Raw genomic sequence first — 18,253 nt, forward strand, 5'->3', positions numbered from 1 at the left:
ATGTATGAATGTGTAGATATGTATGTATGTATGTATGTATGAATATATATATATATATATATATCTGTGTATTCTTCTTAAATGCATGTGAGTGCAAGATTGATTGAGAGGTAAATGGAGTCATCACTCACAAGCATCAGATAAAGAAATGGGAATTACTGATAGATCAGTTTGTCAGTCGATTAATCAGCTGGCTTTTGTCTGATAATCAGCCACATCCTGAGCTCATGAGGCCGATTCACAAAAAAAGTTTGTCTATGTATTCATTTGGTTTGTTTCTGTACATTTTCAAATCTTTCCTGTCTCTTGGAAACAAGATTATGCTTCTATCTGCAGATAAACACTGTCAACTACAATCTAATGATTCATTCAGATGTTTTGATGTTTTTTTTTTTTTCAAAAAAAATTTCAAATTCAAATTCCACAGTGGCGTACATGTGAGCACTGGTGCTGTTAGATATATTCAAGTTCTGCTATTTCATGACTGATGTGTCACTGCCAGTGATTCCCAGAGTGCAGGCTGCAGCCCCCTGGTGGGCAGAGAAGGTAACGCTGGTGGACCCTGAGAGGTTTCTGTGTGTGTGCATGTGTGTGTGTGTGCGTGTGTGTGTGTGTGTGTGTGTGTGTGTGTGTGTGTACTAGGCACTGGGCTGCATTCATGAGACGTTCTTATGCTCAACATTGCCTCAACAGAACTCATGACCTTTGACCCCTCAATTTAGTCTCAGATTGGAAGCACATCATGACTATTTGTAACACTTTTCTCCTGAGATTTATTGTGTTATTTATTGTGTTACATTTAGGTGTATGTGTGTTATCGCAGCTGTCAATCACCCAGACTTGCAAAGACTTAGACGTTATCACAGGTACAAAAAAGATCAGAATCACAAAGAGTTACAAATAACCATCAGTCTGTGCTTCCTGCCTGTAAGACTAAACAGAGGGTTGAAAAAAGTTCTCTCGTTGAAGTGACAATCAGACTCTATGTGGATCTTTATATGCTAAATTGTGGGGTTTTTTTCAAAAGCTAAAATGTCAACTGACCTCAGGAGTCCAAATTAGTACAAACTATAAGAACTTGATTGAAAATAAAGGACACTTATTCTGCATTTCACAGTCCCTAGTATTTGATATGAGTATTAGGATTCATTGTTGTTTACTATACTGCTAAATATAGAGTTTTTATAGCTCTGGAGACATTATCCTTTCAAGTTTTTAGTTCCAGTTAATTTTAGCAAATTGAATATGGAAATGGATTCATTTATGGCTCATTCCTCAGCGTCTACAGTGTCCTGCCACAATAAACTCACATGCGACCTCAAAATCATGTCCTAGGAAAATACACTTCACTATTTAACTTCCTATTTCTAACTGAGTAAGTGCTCAGTACCTTAGAAATGTGTAGAAGTATTCTAGGAGGACACAAGGAGGAAAGAGAGGAGATAGAAAGAGGAGAAGGGAAGGCAGGAGTTACCCAGGGCAGGTAAATTCACAATGGGCCCATAATCTCAAATAAAATCCAGTTGTGAATTTGTGATGAAATTTATATCCATCCATCCATGCATTTTCTACCGCTTATCCTGTTATGGGTTGGGGGGGGGGGGGGGGGGCTGGAGCCTATCCCAGCAGCTTTTGGGTGAGAGGCGGGGTTCACCCTGGACGGGTCACCAGTCCATGGCAGGGCCAACACATTCCCAGTCACACCTACGGTCAATTTAGAGTATCAATCAGCCTCGTCCCCTCTTGATGTCTTTGGACTGTGGGAGGAAGCTGGAGTACCAGAGAGAACCCACGCAGGAACAGGGAGAACATGGAGACTCCACACAGAAAGATCCCGTGCTCCAGTTGGGAGTTGAACCCGGAACCTTCTTGCTGTGAGGCGATGGTGCTGACCGCTGCACCACCGTGCCGCCATTGAAATTTACATTTCAAGTTCAATACTCTGTCGTTGTCAAAAGAACACAGTTATAAAACAACAAGGTACCACTGGCGCATCCACTGATGACATTAAATATAAGGTGCAAAAGAAAAGTTCATTATGGCATCAATGCCCAGAGAATTCACAAAATTTCAACTTTTGGGTGACAAGACCAGAAATCCTGCCTGTTTGCAGGTCGGCACTGGCTCAGACTCTCGTGGTAAACCAGTCACTTTGAGGGGTAGTTGCTTAAAACATGAATACATTTTTATTTTTGTCGTTAATTGTCAAACAATCTCCGTATTTCATGGGACGGTCTCCCTTCTTGTGTAATATTACTTCCGTGAACCAGCAGGACAAAAACTTTTACAATAACAGGTTTATCAGGGATAATTTTGATTTTTAATTTTGTACTCGAGTCAAATATTATTGCAATATTATTACAATATTTAGGGAAAATTCTATGACGGGCAGCTAGAAAGCAGCTTCAGCTTGCATACAAGGCAGTTGTCTGTGTCAAAATCTGTCCTCTAGAAGAGCTTGTGATTACAGTCGACTTCGGCTAAATGATGTCGTCAAACGCTGTAAGAACAATGGGAGTCTCTTTAGTGGAGGGACTTTGACGTGGCCCGTGTCATGACGCTGCACCCGTTGGGTGGCTGCCAGTTATGCTGTTCTTGCTCACTACTGGAACAATTCAAGTAATTTTGGCCCCCATCAATCATTTGGATGTAAGCACACAGGAGAGCAGAGCCCAGGCTGAAAAATACTGGGATTTCCCTTAAAGCCTTTTTGTGCTAGAAGGAGAAAAAGTTTAAGTTAAAATAGTTAAATAGTTTAAAAAAAAAAGTTAAAAGTTTAAATATCATTGTTCAGTTTTGTTGTCCGGTTTGTGCTTCTCAACCTCCTAAGAAAAGGAGAGGAGAGGAAAGAAGAGGAGAGGACCACCAAGATTATGGGCCCATTGTGAATTTACCTGCCCTGGGCAACTCCTGCCTTCCCTTCTCCTCTTTCTATCTCCTCTCTTTCCCCCTTGTCTTCCTCCCCTCACTCCTCCTCCTGTCCCTCCTGCCCTCCGGCACAAGATTGCCATTGATGGGATGTAAGGATTGTTTTCTCTCACTGTCGCCTCCTCTTCTCATCTCATCACCCTCGTAATGCATGAGCAGAATGCAAGTGGCTTACTGCACATGGAGGCTGCACATTTGTGTGTGTTTCTTTATGTAGATAGTGTTGTGTTATGTTGTGGTGTGTGTGTGTGTGTGTGTGTGTGTGTGTGTGTGTCTGCAAGCGCACGTGTGCAAGTGTATTTCTTTCTCTGTGTGACCGTCCCAGAAAAGGCGGACCTGAGGGAGTTGTGTTCCACTTTAACTCCTTTATTAATTCAACCGTCGCTCCCGCTCTGTTTGCCAGGATGGGATTAAGGGAGCGAGAGAGAGAGAGAGGGAGAGAGAGAGAGGAGGGGTGTAAGCAGAAAGACACGGCAAACCAATTGAAGTGATGAGTTAAAGCAAAGTCAAGACAAACAGTAAACAATAACAATTTTGCGTCTGACTTTTCAATTCAAGAACGGCTGCACAATCGCTTTCTGGGTCGAATTTATCGGCGAGGCTGTGAACTTTGTTGTGACGACAGAGCTTTATGAGGGCATGCAGCATCAGAAAGCCACTTTCAGGTGTCATCGTAAAAAACACAACACACTGCAGTCATATTCTAGGAAAAAGAAGGACAAATATTGAACATTTCTTTGCCACACAAATCCAAAATATTAAATTAGTTCAATGCTGGCGTTGGACAGATTTCCAAATTTTCCCATACGTGCTGTAACAAAAGGGATCGTGGGGGGGGGGGGGGTGCATGTGATGTACAATACGCAATTTTTAGGCTGCTAAGCTGCTTTTATTTTAAATAAGAAGGATGACTGGCAAGTGTGGAATAGGACTGTGACATAAAGAGGCTGCCTTCTATAGCGTCAGATGAATTTAGCTTGCATTACTGTCACTATGTTCAGTTTATATATAGAGTTGTATACAATAGTTTTGTGTGTGTGTGTGTGTGTGTGTGTGTGTGTCTATCTAGGCTAAATCTTGCTTTCTCCAGTCATAATCGTACATTCGGCACAGGCCTTTGTCTCCTAACAAACCTGACAATGACTCATACATCACCATGGTGACAAGCGTCTCCACATTATTGAATGTAATTTGGATTTCTTGGACAGACAAACTGACACATGCAGGTTGCTGCTGCCGTTATCTCGTTGTTTCACCTCCAACGAATGAAAATAATTTTTCACTGCAGAGCAACACTTGCGTTTAATTCATAGTTTTATTTCAGAGTCAGTGAACTGAGAGTAAATAAAGTAGAATGAGTTTATGTCGTGGACACAAGCAATGATAAAGCAAATAATAAATCACAGTTAGTGCAGCAATCAAAACTAACTGACTATAATTAATGCAGTTGAATGGTAGAACATTTTCTATTTTAAATCATTTTAAACTCATGAAAGTCATTCGTTTAGTACAAAGGTGACTTTAACAAAATTTGCTTATTCGCTGGTGCTGACCAGGACTGAAAAACTGAGGAGACACAGGTGGAGGCAGGAAGTGTCGCACACCAAGACTCTTTGTGATTTCAAAATAAAAGCAGAACAAGGTTTGACAACGCAAAAGTCCTAAACTATTAGAATCAACAAAAAAAACCCAGGCCGTGTGTTGTTTCCTATCAACAAACTGCATCCACTGAGATTTCTTCACATCTAACTCTGTTGGAATCATCTCCGTAATGTTGTCAGCACTTGTCAGGTAATTTATGTCTGCCTGAGCTTACCTATAGCGTACCCAGTCAGCTGACCCCAAACCAGGGGAGAGAATGATTTAAAAATAGTAGAATGATACTTTAATTGTGCTACGCATGGGCCGCTACAGTGTTTTAACCTAACTGACCAAAACAGATTTTCTTTGTTTTTCTGTTCACACAGGAAGTCCACGTAACGTCAGCGGAGGAGGATTCAGTAAGACAGCAGCTACGAACAGTCGGGGAGCATTAAGGAGAGACGCACATGGTTTAACCCGACGACAGTCAGGAGCATGGTCAGCAGAATGAGGTACCCATAAGGCCTTGCAGGGGGCCAGTGGGTGGGGCTACAAGGAGGCAGAGATGAACTTGACCAACCCCAGGCCGTCACCCGGGGATATAGGTTTCTCCCACCACTGATCTCCAGGGTGACTGACAGCTGGACCAGGGCCTCCTACGTCAACATCTGAACCCTCATTGGCCCACAGTACAGGTACGAGGAGACCAGCGCCCGTTTCTCTGATTTGCATTTGTCAGTTTCAGCAGCTTTTCTAATTATCACCCTGACTGCCGCGATAAGAGGAGAAGATGAAAAGGGAAGCTGGAGGGTGAGGATGATGAAGTTTGACAGGTACGGGCAGAAGGGTTGAGGAGGTTAAACAATTAAAGGTAGAAAAAGGGACATGAATATGAGAGATACAGATGAAAGAGAAGGTGCCAGGGGAGAAGCTGCTTACAATCTGGAGACTCATTCAACTTCTCTGACCCGCAGAGGCCTCAGGTCACGTTTGCTTCACTTAATTTGCAAGTGTTTTATGTTCACATGTCAAAAACCCTTGAAGTCAGATCGGCTATTGCAGCGTCCTCCCGTCTGTTGTCTCAGTGCAGTGAACCAAAATGAAACAAATGGGGAAAATAACCATCAAGTCTTGCAAGCACTGATGGCGTATAGACACGAAAGGTGGCAGAAGAAGAGAGGAAGGAAATAAGAGGTTCTACTCCCACTGAGACATTTGCATTTAGCACGTTGCTAATCAGCTGTAAGCCTCAGCTGACTGTGGCTGATGTGGATGCTGTTAGCTCTCTGTTGTGGTATCACAAAAATGGACAGTTTTGACCCGGTGGTGGTGGAGGTAAAATCTGCAGGATCAACTGTTGATCTGCTCATCAAATTTTCATGATACAGTTGAAGGGAGACATTTGAAAAATGTAACTTTTCAGACAATCGAACAAACGGTTCAACCTGTGCACGGGCGTGCGCGCACACACAGACGCACACACAGACGCACACACAGACGCACACACCTTGTTTCCAGCCACAAACAGAAACACTTCAAAGTTCTGAACGATTACTCAAAAATAATGTTTGCATCCTTTTAAATGATTTGGTGGAATTTGTACAACCAAGCTGCCCCCCCCCCCCCATGCAGGTGACGACCCCCCCCCCCCCCCCCTTGTGTGTAGCAGGCACTTAGGTGACTGAATTTAGTGCAACTTTTAAAACACGATTCATCCAGATATTTTAGGCTCACGGCTTTGTCAAGGTTGTGTTTGCAACTGCTCACACCAGGATTACAGGAGCACAAATGGCTGCCTTGCACGGTATCACATACCCCCCCCCCCCCACACACACACACACACACACACACACACACGGCCAGCTCCCTGGAATGAGGGGACGAGTTTGTCAACAGGTTGATATCTGATTCACGAAGAACTATTTCCCATTGTGCTTGTTCCACATCCTGCAGAGGTTCTTTTAGTACTTGTGGACCTTCTGACTTTACTTAAGCTGGATATGAGTTCTGGGTAGCAAGAGTAACAGTTAAAATGTGACTTTGCAACATCGAAACACTTTGTCTGTCTGTTTGTGTGTGTACGTGTGAGTGGGTGGGTGTGTGAGTGTAACATCCTCGTTGTGTTTTTTTTTTCTCTCCTCCGTCTGTCCTTCCTCTCTCCTTCTCTCTCTCTCCCATTCCTCTATCTGCTGTTGCCATGGAAACCAGTCTTAATCATACCCGTCCGCTGAGTCAGGAGAAGGACTGACTGGAGTGATCCGATCACAATCACTAGGTGGCATCTCAGACCTGTTTAGCTGCACGTAGACGTTCAGCAGGCTGACTGAGACAGTCGAGGCCTTGGCGTTCAGCATCGTTACATCTCCTCTAGTCCCTGGTTAAGCTTAATGGGATTTCATTGAGGTTGCCTTCAGCCATTTTACCTAATTTTAATGATTGCATGAAATATGCACTTGAGCCCTCAGGTAAACTACTGCAACGAAACCAAAGAAATAATCATGCAATTTTAAACAATTGCTCCCCCCCTATCTTTTTTAAAAGGCTTTTTATTCCGTGTCTAATAGCTCAGTGGGTTAAGATTCATCTCTCATTGTCTAATGTCCTTCTGCTAAACCCTGTTAGAAGAGCAACGTGACATTGAGGGGACGGTTTAACACTTCTGGAAATTGCTTTCTTGCCTTTTTACAGCAAGGAAGCGCCACACAGAAGGGAGTTGGTACTCGAGCTGGGCACTAGATGGATTTGATCATAAAAATATCTGATGTGACAATATCAGCGCAAATAGTGAGGAGTAAATTCTCCGAAATGCGATGTCTCTCTGTTACACTGTCTTCTGTTTTATAGAGATCAGTGTGGAGCAAACCTGTGTGAAGTTTCTCTCTAGTCTGTGACAACTAAAGGCAACAGCACAGCGAATTTATTTCAGCATGTCAAACTGAAGCATGCAGCCGAATGTGTGTGAACCACAGCACGGTGGTGCAGTGGTCAGCACTGTCACCTCACAGCAAGAAGGTTCCGGGTTCAAGTCCCGGCTGGAGCACGGGGTCTCTCTGTGTGGAGTCTGCATGTTCTCCCTGTGTCTGTGTGGGTTCTCTCTGGCACTCCGGGTTCCTCCCACAGTCCAAAGACATCAAGAGGGGACCAGGTTAATCCAGACTCTAAATTGACCGTAGGTGTGACTGTGAGTGTGAATGGTTGTCTGTCTCTATGTGTTGGCCCTGCCATGGACTGGTGACCTGACCAGGGTGAACCCTGCCTCTTCCCCAAAGGCTGCTGGGATAGGCTTCAGCCACCCCCCCGCAACCCTTAACAGGATAAGCAGTAGAAAATGGATGGAAGAAGAGAACCACAGTATTTAAGATGTCAAGCTCATATATACAGTCAAAATTTGTATAATTCATTTATCATTCATGTGGGTTATCATTTTTGTGTGTTTTTTTTTTAAATTAACTCAATATTGGAGTTTGAGTTGACCAAAAAAATATTGCTCGTTTATCCCAAACTTTGTGTGAGAAGTGCAGCTGAGAACCAGATTTCTCAGTCTTTGTTAGCGTTGCAGTGTTAATAAATTGTCAGTATTTCCTATCAAGCTTCTTCCCATTTTGTAATAATTAACTCAACACAGGTTTGAGTCTATTATGGGTGGCACACAGATTTTCACAGAATAACATATTTCTGTGACTTTCTACCTTTAGATTATGTTTGCAATATTTCCAATTTTTGGTGCAAGCTGGGTTTTTAAATAACTTCTTTTGTGAGTGGGATTTGCTCTAATGACTTCTTTGTGATTGCAATTTAGCAGCAGACAGTAGAGCAGCTGAGCACAGTTGGGCAAGTTCATGCCAACTGAAGCAACTGCAAATAAATCCATGGAACGGAATCTTCCGTCTGAGCTGAAGCCAGCAGAGATAATGGCTTTTGTGAAAAACCTCCATGTGTGAGTCACTTCTGGGACCATTACAGAACATCAGGGATGAAAAAAATCCTGCCTTAATCCCATTTAAGAAAGCAATTCAGTGGTTTTTTTTTTTCTAGGACTGAAGGGCTGTTGGTGTTGAATGCATCGTTGCTGTCAATCAAGCTGGACCATAATCAGTGACATGATATGTTCAGTGGTTTCCAGGAGACGGACGCATCCCTAACGGTCACATAGCCTCAGGATATCGAGTGAACGATGAATGGCTTATGATTTTATTCCTCGTCAGCATTATTCACAGCTTTTGCGCAAACATTAATCGCATCTTCCAAATGTATCAAAACGCTGATAATTAGCTGTGTGGGTATTTGCAACAGCCCCTTTTGATGGCAACGCATTGTTTCAGGTAATTCACATTAGAACCATTTGTAAACTGCGGGGATGCGATGGTTTTGGATGTAACTACAAGCCGATTCTAAATTAGCCAAGGCCTTCAACTCAACAGGCTCAACTGCAGTGCAACTTGTGTGTTGAATCCTTGTGAGGTGTGAGGTGTTAATGGGTGAGTGGCCATGCTCAATGCACCACACCACTATCGCTGATTTGATTTAAAGCTGTAAAAACTGCGACAGGCTTAGTAACTTCTTGTTGTTCGGAGAGAAAATGTACTTTTTTTAGGAACTAAAGCTGTAAAAACTGCGACAGGCTTAGTAACTTCTTGTTGTTCGGAGAGAAAATGTACTTTTTTAGGAACTAAAGCTGTAAAAAGCACCGTGTCTGACTTCAGTGGGACAAAGCAGGCAAAGGCATACGTTGGAGGTAGTGAGCAGGGATTGCTCCCCCTGGAGTTCTTGGCTGAAATGGTGTCATTTAGGGAATTCCCTGTTTGGCCAAATGATCGTTACAGCCTCATGTGCCATTTGGCTGAGCCTTCTCTCTTGGCCCACATATTTTTTTGTCCAAATGCATTTAAAAACGTTTTATGAGTCTTTCAACTGATTGGGAAAGCCTGATTTCTCTGAGTTCCTCCAGGTTCTAGACTTGTATGAAGGGGCAGCTCATAAACGTTCTTGAAATGTATTCTCGTGAAACGTGCGTATGGTACCTGATGAAAAGTGATACGTAATTTTTTTTTTTGTGCATAATCTTGTCCAGTCACACAACTGATCGGTGCATCTGGATAAAACCCCTGCTGTCAAACCCAAGCAAACCGCCTGACATCCCTTTTATTCTCATTAAGGTTTTAAGGTTCATGTGACGTCGCCGTCATTGAGGTCTGGTTTTGTTTTAGTACACGAAGCACTTGGGAAAGGGCACAGTTGGGGATAAGATACCAAACAATAAGTAATCAATACAAATGGCTGGAAATGTCCCAACATCTCACTGCTGACTAAGAATTACGTGGATGATACACATATTACAGCACAGGACTGGAATGATGTAATCACAGTAATGTAGGTATAAGTACTAAGAACGGGTGAGAGCAGCCGTCCCTTATTTTGAGATGTATCTGCAGCATCTGTTAACGTTAGACTGTCATTTTGTTTTCAGCTATTTCTAATCAGATATAAATGGTTACAGATGGATTTTTGAGTTGATTTCAAAAATCCATTAACGGAAATACAATTCTGTGGTTGTTGCCAGACCTCTTCTGCGGCAGCTCAATCCGTCTTCTAAGTCTATTTAAGGTCTGGTGTTGGAGTTTGATGACAGTTTGTCCTCACAGGGAGGTAATCCTCACACTGTATTCTTCTTTTGAGAATGAAGGGGACATTTATTCAGACGAGAAACGCCTGTGTATCATATAATGACATGAGGTATTCAATATTTTTGTAATTATTTCGGTGTTTTTGTCAGCTTCATCAAACTTGCAGGTCCATAATTTGGCAAAGAGATGGTACTAATACCTTTTAGACAATGAAGAACTAAAAAAAAAATGAGAACGTCTCAGACTCACACGCATAGTTAGCAAAGTAGAAGTAAATCTAATGTCAAAAAAACACCCAGTTATGTCAGAACACCCAACATCATGTATCCACGATTGTGGTCATCCATCTCTTTCTCTATCCATCTTTATTTTGCTGCTCTGCTCTCATCCCTCCCTCTCCTCAGGTATCCTTCTTTACTCTGCGATGGCAGTCGCCATAGCAACTGAGAGCCTACAGTGAAGCGAGAGAAAGGAAAGAAAGAGAAAAAGAGAGAACAGGAAGGAAGGCAAACTTTACGCATCTCTGCGTCAAAGCATCTGTCTTTGTTCTCATCTAGATTGGTCTCTCGGAGATTCTCTTGTGCTTTCATCTGTTCCTTCTCTGACTCCAATCCTTCATGTATCCCTGTGTGTCCTGGAGTTAAGGGCCAATTAGACCTTCCGGGTCTGTAACATGTTTTATGATACACTCAACCACTCGTTCCTTGTGTGTGTGTGTGGTGTGTGTGTGTGTGTGTGTGTGTGCGCACGCACAACATGCAGCAAGGCTCCTCCTCTATCGTAAATATGATTCTCGCCAGAGGGGAAAACTGCTTGTTAGCTGCATGATTTATATAATTTTGTTGTTTAGAATCAAACTCCATGTCACACAGAGCGTCTCCTGACTCCCTCACTCTGCATTTCTTAGTTACTTAAATCCAGAACAAATGTATTTTCTAAAATAATTTAAAAACTCCGCAGCGGTGTCAAATCATCGGCCCGCTCCAAAATTGAGACGATAATGTTTTGTCCCGGTGTGTTGTATCGTCTATACGTGCCGGCATGTGTGTGTGTGAGTGTGTGTGTCTGTTGTAATCTCATTCATATATTCATCAGCAGGCAGAAGTCGCTGACGCAAGTGAGAGGGGAGAGGAGGCATGAAGTGAGAGGCAGAATGAGTGAGATCAAGTGCAAGGAAAGAGAGAAATGCCAAAGTGTAACGGTCAATCCATCCAGAGAACTAATGCCATATTCAACATGCACATTAAAGATACAGCAGATTACTAAATATTGAATGGCGAGATCGTTGAAAAAGAGAAGACAAGGTTGAAAATGGAGTTTGGTGTCCTCCAAGGATAAAGACATTTGGAGAAGAGGATAGGGGAGATTATTTACGTCTTCTCTTCTTTGCAAATCCTGTTCCACTTCTGTAAGATTTATTTAGGATCAAAGGATAATTAAAAAATCAAATGGTGACCAAAATAAACATGTTAATGCGGGCAAACTGACGGGTATACACCCCCGTCACAGTGCACCCAGCTTCTTGTTCTTTCTGTTTACCCCGGCGCTTGCACATGCACTTAAAAGAGAAACAAAACAATAGAATTAGAAAAGAACAAATCGGAGAGGACAGGATTCGTGAAACTATTCTGAAAAATCTAGAAAAAGAACGAGTGAAAAATGCGAGGAGAAACACACAAAAAAAACTACATGATGCAAAAAAAAAAAAAAAAAAATAGGATGACAGGACAAATTCATCAGCCATAATCCATCCCAGTGCTGAGCTGCCTAATTCACACAGCTAACCAGCCGTGACATGGATCAGTTTTCCAGAACTGTGAAGCGCGATTACACCAGTAAAATCAAAATGAGAAGCTGGTAATTTATGGTTGTAGATGCACATGAGAAATGTTGAGGCCTGCAGGTTCATCTCAGGTAATCACAGTTTGTGTGGCACTGAATACTCTTCTGGTTGGAGAAAAGAGGACAGGGAGAACTCCAGAGCCTTTTTTCAGCGCCGACAGGAGCACCAACCTGTAGGATATATGTCACACATGCAAACATCAGCCTGGAACAAACTGTTTCTACCAGTCATCATCTGCATGCTGCAAAAATGGAAGAGCAGACATTCATTGCGCACAGTGTCACTTTTCTTTATCCCGATGATAGCATATTTACATTTATGTCAAAAAAATGAAAAGTAAACGAGACATTGTTATTGCCTGCAGGGTTTATCTGACAGATGTAGCACGCTCAGTATGTTGGTTCATTCAAACTAGGTCATATTTGTTGCGGAAATATTCCACACAAAAAAAAAACTTAATTGGAAAAAAACAACAACAATATACCAGGTCTAGTTGCCTTCTGTAGCCACTCCCAGGCTGCTCCTATTGGGTAGGAGCTTCAGGGGGCGTGTCTGCTAGCAGGGAAGTTGTTTATCCACAACAACATGTTGGCTGTTTATGTTTATAACTTCAAAACTTTCTAATCATAACAATTTCAGTAAAATGTCACAGCACAAAATCCATGAGGTCATACAAAAGATATTATATACTTTGTAATAATCCAATATGGCTGCCACAGGAAATGAAAATTCCATTCATCTCTCAAATGAAGCATCCAATGTTGTTGAACAATTGTCTCAAATATGTCTCAGATCCATCAGGGCATGTAAGAGATATTCAAGATTGCATAAAAAAAAATCAAACATCCAATATGGCTTTGATGATACTTGGCGGTGTTTGGCGAGGAATCGGCGGGTTGTGTGTGAGTTCCAGTGTGGGCACGAACAGCAAACGGTTTTCATTCGGCCTGCTGCAAAGATCAAAACCGAGTGTAATTCCTCCAGTTAGCTCAGCGGCTCCTGTTGATTGAAACGTTTCCTGAATGATCCGAAATACAAGAAGCAACTTCAGGCTTTGCTGCACGCCAGTTACCTAGCAACTCCCATTCACAAAACGCCATATAAGGCTCCGAGCTGTATGGAGGCTGAATGTACGCTCAGACTCAGAGAGAGGCAGAGAGGCGATAAAAGAGATGTTGCTTTTCACAGAGAAAATAACAAACCAGTAAATATACTAATCCGTAGGTTCTTAGCCAGACACGTCAGAGGTTTTCGGGCTGTCTCGCAGTCTCGCTGTGATTCAAGTCGGTGTCAGTCGTAGATGAGGTGGAGTTGCTCCTGCTTCCTACTCACTATATGGTCTTGGTCATGCTCAGTCTGCCTGAGAGTTTCTGAACAGAAAGCCAGCCAGAAAATCCCGTTGTAGAACCTCCATCTTTGTCTCTGTCCAACAGAGGAATTTGTTACCAAACTGAGACGTAACTTAACTAACTACTGGAGAAAAACTGACGACGAGAATAAGACAGATCCCAAATTGCAACTGAATGTCTCTTGCAGGCTCGGTAGTGTTGTGATGCTGCTCTCCTGATCCATTCACCTCCACAAAGTGCTGCTTCGCCAGTGGGCTTTAACTTAACATCGGCACCTGATATTCCAAAGGTTTCTGACAAAATCTTCACAGCTGGCCACGTTCCCGAGGGATGAACCCAACAGGGACGGCAAATGGAACTGTTTTCTTCCAGATATCTGGCAGCTATTTTAGGAAACACTCGGGGCAGGTCAGAACAAACCACCTATATGATTGTTTTGGTTTTAGGCCTTGTTGCTTCCAGCGTCTTTCCACCGGCAGCTCACGGCCTGTTGCAGCCAATTAGTCCTCTCAGTGGGAGCAGAATAAAACTCCACACCTAATACCTAACAGATCCTGGGGGCTTACAATACAGACAGTAATGGGCATCGTGCACAAGACAGCTTTATAAACTGCAGCTTTTGGCCCCAGAAATAAATAAAACATAGTGATTCACGAAACTGAGTTTCCATAGCAACCGCGGATATTTCATATTTGGCAGGAAAAGACAGTGTGACACTGCTCAGCGCTGCTCTGGTCTTCAAGAATCACGGTTAGAGACCACGATCATTTAAAATACACCGTTTAAATGAAATATGATGTGACTATAAAGGTGTAAAGCAAACCTACAGAGGAAAAGTTTAGTGAGTTTTTAGTTATTAGTAAAACAAATCCTCAAATGCACTGATGTCAGACTGAAGCAAAAGCTTCTAAAAACATACATAAATGTTACATTTTACATTTTTTACATTTTTTCCAGATGCAAAGGTGTAATATGTATTTATATTTTGAGGCCAAAATATATAACTTTGTCACTCCATTTAATCATTCTATGATTAGCTCTTGTGTTAAGTTGAGCCCTGCGGCCCCAAAGTAAGTAAATTGAGGGAACAAGTTGTAGCTTGTGGCCTTTTAAAAAGTTGTATAATCTCTCTGCCCCACAAATTTTTATTTTTTCATTTGATGGCCTCTCCAGGGCTCCATACAGAAGCGGTAATGTGATGACAGCTTCATGTCCCTTGACACACAAGTGTTTGTATTGCAGTCATAAAATCACTGGAGCTCAGTGTGCAGCCATCTTCACTTTAATATGCCACCATGACCGGTGCCATAGATTTTGGTGCTTGTTCTCCTGAATTGTGTCATTGCAGTTGAATCAGAAGCAGGTTGAGAGAAGAGAGAATCCACCTACCTGCATCATTCCAGAGAGACAATATGAGTGTGAGATGATGCCCTGCAGGTAGCAGGATGTCATGCTGGGATCTGACAGCCTGCAGAGCCAACAAAGCAGTTTTTTTTCATTAAAATCACTGACGCCTCAATAGCTGCTTCCTCGTAGGATTTTTACTGAATTCACGCTGAAAAGCAACGAATGCAGTCACAAACGGAAAAGAGAACTTTTCCGAAATCCATGAGCTGCAACATTTTGCTTGGAGGATCAATATTTCAAATTTAAACTTCATCTCATCTCGTCACATTACTGTCTATTTGGATGAATCAGCAGCTGATTCAAACTTGACACCTGAGCTCAGAAACTCGACTCGGGTGACTCAACACGATTAAGGATGTTTTCAAAATTCAATATTAGCATTTTCTCTCAGTTGAAATGTTTTAAAATGATTTATCTGCTCAGTGATTCAGATCTGCCCCCAAATTTAACGGGCTCTTACTTAGCCCACTCTTCATCCCCTCAACCTTTATCATGAAAATGGGTAAAGGGATTGGACTGAGCCTGCTGAAAGTTGTCAGCAAAAGCACATCCTCTGTAGCGGAGGAAACAAAGCCCGTCCAGCGTAGCTCAGTTGGGGAGCAGCAGTTTTAAAAAAGCAGCTTCGCTGATCAGGAAAGCTGGGAATCATCCCATTTTGATATTATGAGCATCTTTGTTATAGTTCCAGCACTGACAGAATTGGCATGAGGCGTTGAGGAGAAACTGCAAATTTTGTTAACCAAAATAGTCGAGCGCTATGAATATACAGCATTGAGACCTATGTTTTATAGCAGATCCATGCTTGTCTCTCTGAGCCAGAGCTGCTAAAATAGGACCTGTGGGCAAAATCAGCGGCATCCAAGGTGCCTAAAATAAGAGCTGTGGGCAAAGCCTGGCCCATAAAATGAGTTGGGCACACTGAAGTGTTACAAAGAGACGAAAATGATTAGTGTTCCTGACATGTATTGAAATGTAATTCTCTGGAGAACAAAGCACCTATGGGTCCTGAGACTCCTTCAGCATTTTTAGCTGAAACATCAACTTGAACTCTTACAATAAAACATCCCGCTGCAGCCCCAAGAGTTCAGTTGATGCTCCTGTTCCTGCCTGAGGGGCACGGAAATAATGAGATACCTACAAATTGCTTGTACTGGAGATGTAGTACTCTGATAACCAGTTACTATCATTTGGTTGTTGGTTATCACTGCCGCTGAAGAGGATTTGTTTTCAGTACAAAAACCATCGTGAAGCCGAATGTAGCCATGTAGCATCGACCCAGGATGATCCCTGAAGTTTCTGATGGTACCTGGATCAGAACTTCTAGTTGTCGGGTGCGTGTCTACTTGTTTGTCTGACCCTTTTCAATCGGCCTCCTACTACGAGCGATATGGTCGTTGGATAAAAACATGAGCCTGTGCCAAAGTTGAAGCACGCTTGAGAGAGACCGACGTGTGTTTGTCTCTTTTGAATATTAGACTATTCACAAACAGCACCTCAGTGCATATTTTTCTTTAAACTTGAGTACTCTTTACTCACTCGTGAATGAATCACATCAGCGTCTTTACATTTGCCGTCTCTTGAGGTGAAAAATAAAATAACTGAAAGTGCCCAACATTTAATTTTTATTTCTAACAATTACAAAAAAGTTGATTATTTATAATCTGAGCGCTTGTGATCTCTCTGTTGTGTAAAATAACCACAGCAGTCAGTCATCAAGAGACGCACAGAAGCGCAATAAAGAGCTTCTTCATATTGATTTAAAATCCCTGGAAAGCTTGCGCTCTCGTGGTTCGATGCTTTTATAAGCAAATAACAGCGGTAATGTAATAGACCGCAGTAATTGAAAGGAGAAGTCTGTGAGTGCGCTGCTGCATGTGTGTGGGGAAAACTGTAATGAACGATACGTCTTTTACTGCCAATGTTCCCTTCAAAAATCAGCCATGAATGTTTCGTATAACTTACTGGTCTGCAGCTTTTTTCTAACGGAAGCTCAACTATTTCAAAAGTTTTCACATAAAGGTACAATTTATGTGGCTGAAGACGACAAAGCTTTGGAGCTTTACCAGGTCCCACGTCAGACATAACAAATCCGAACAGCCGACAGGAAACAAGCACTTAACAAGCTGTTTGCTTGTCCCATTGTGGAATTAATGGGTGCACCTTCTTTCAAATCTCTGCATTATTTCTGATCAACTTTTTTGTGATCAAATCACCGCCAACCCTTGCAAGTAGGAAGCACTGAGAGACACAGTTCCCTGAGTCAGCCTCTAAACAGGCCCGATTTCGTTTCTACTCTCTTGCAGTTATAAAAGATTTTGCAACATCTTCCATATGATTTACCATGAAGGCAAACACCCTCTAAAGCCCCATCCCATCGGCCGAAAAACCCACTCACACCCGTTAACAGCTGGGTTTCTTATTTCTGCATTGCAAACAGCTTTAGTGGATGTTAGACGCAGGTTTAAACACCCTGGAGTAGACACGGGTACCAGACTGGCTTCGATCAGCGTTGATGGGAACTCAAAACCCGGCCGAACACAGGAACCTGTGTCCAGTTTGCTGCTCTTCCAATCTCACACTCGGTATGTGCAGAGTGGTTGGAGCTCCGCTACCAACGATATTCATGGAAGTAGTGAAAGCATTGGTCGGGGAACTCTTTTGACCGTGCTGCTCTCCGCTGATGTTGAACAGGACACTCAGGAAGAAGAACAGACGTAAATCCTCATCTCCTTGCGATGGGAACATAAGCAGTCATCCTTTATCAGCAGGTTTAAAAAGCCCGTGTGTGCACTGGTGTCAGCGGGTAAGCGGTAGAAATGTGGATGCTGTGGTTGTCGCACTACAAACACGATCAGACAAAAGTCTGGCTTAAACCATTTCAAAAGAAATATGACAATCATTTTTATCGTGAGATGTTTTATCATCTTTTGGTTTGGACCCGACTGCCTCAAGGTGACCTTGGAAAGAAGGAAAACAGACAAATGAATGACTGGATGGCTGACGGAGAGACTGGCTGGCCTGCTTCCTGGTTTCTCACAGACTGTTGTTAAACTCAGTCAGTCTCAGAGAATCCCAGCACTGCCATCTGGGTTCAACTGGCACTGCCAACCGGCACAGATGGCATAAGGATACTATGTCATTTGTTAGAATAGAGTTGAGAACATTGGAGGGCTGCAGTGTTGTGTCTTGTCTCTGCGTTTGAATCTCAGGTGTCAGAGGTCAGTCGAAGCCCCAGGAAAAATCACACTATATTTTCCTGTGACAGCTACCTGGAGGGGATGTTATATATACTTAATATTTCAAAGACAACTTTATAAGGCTTTTCATGACCTCTAACATGACAACTCTTTCCTGAGCAGTCCCTCCTGAAGGGAAATTTACTGTCAAGGCACAAACAGCCGGTCCTGAGTATAAGCGAAGGTGCACAAAATACAGAAGACCTGAGCTTCATTTGAAGGATTTACTGGATTTATTTGAGTCAAAGTCACAGGGTTTTGCACCAAATTATGATTACAATTGGC

At 42.6% G+C, this 18,253-nt stretch overlaps 1 protein-coding gene across 3 annotated transcripts in view; it reads left to right on the top strand.

Moving 5' to 3' along the window:
- The window catches only part of lrrc7 (leucine rich repeat containing 7), a 101,260-nt gene that overhangs the window by 13,268 nt on the left and 69,739 nt on the right, over positions 1-18,253 (top strand). The window contains exons 2-3 of one of the 3 annotated variants that reach the window (XM_086225555.1): positions 4,896-5,021; positions 5,115-5,204. The gene's annotated coding sequence lies outside the window, so the exon portion shown is untranslated. Of the gene's footprint in view, positions 1-4,868; positions 5,205-18,253 lie in introns of all 3 variants that reach the window. The other 2 variants (XM_086225553.1, XM_086225552.1) reach the window with 2 other exon arrangements.

Source organism: Aulostomus chinensis, chromosome 14 (assembly GCF_037954235.1).
Source record: "Aulostomus chinensis isolate RoL2024-O1b breed Wild chromosome 14, RoL_Achi_v1.0, whole genome shotgun sequence".
In the NCBI taxonomy this organism is placed as follows: Eukaryota; Metazoa; Chordata; class Actinopteri; order Syngnathiformes; family Aulostomidae; genus Aulostomus; species Aulostomus chinensis.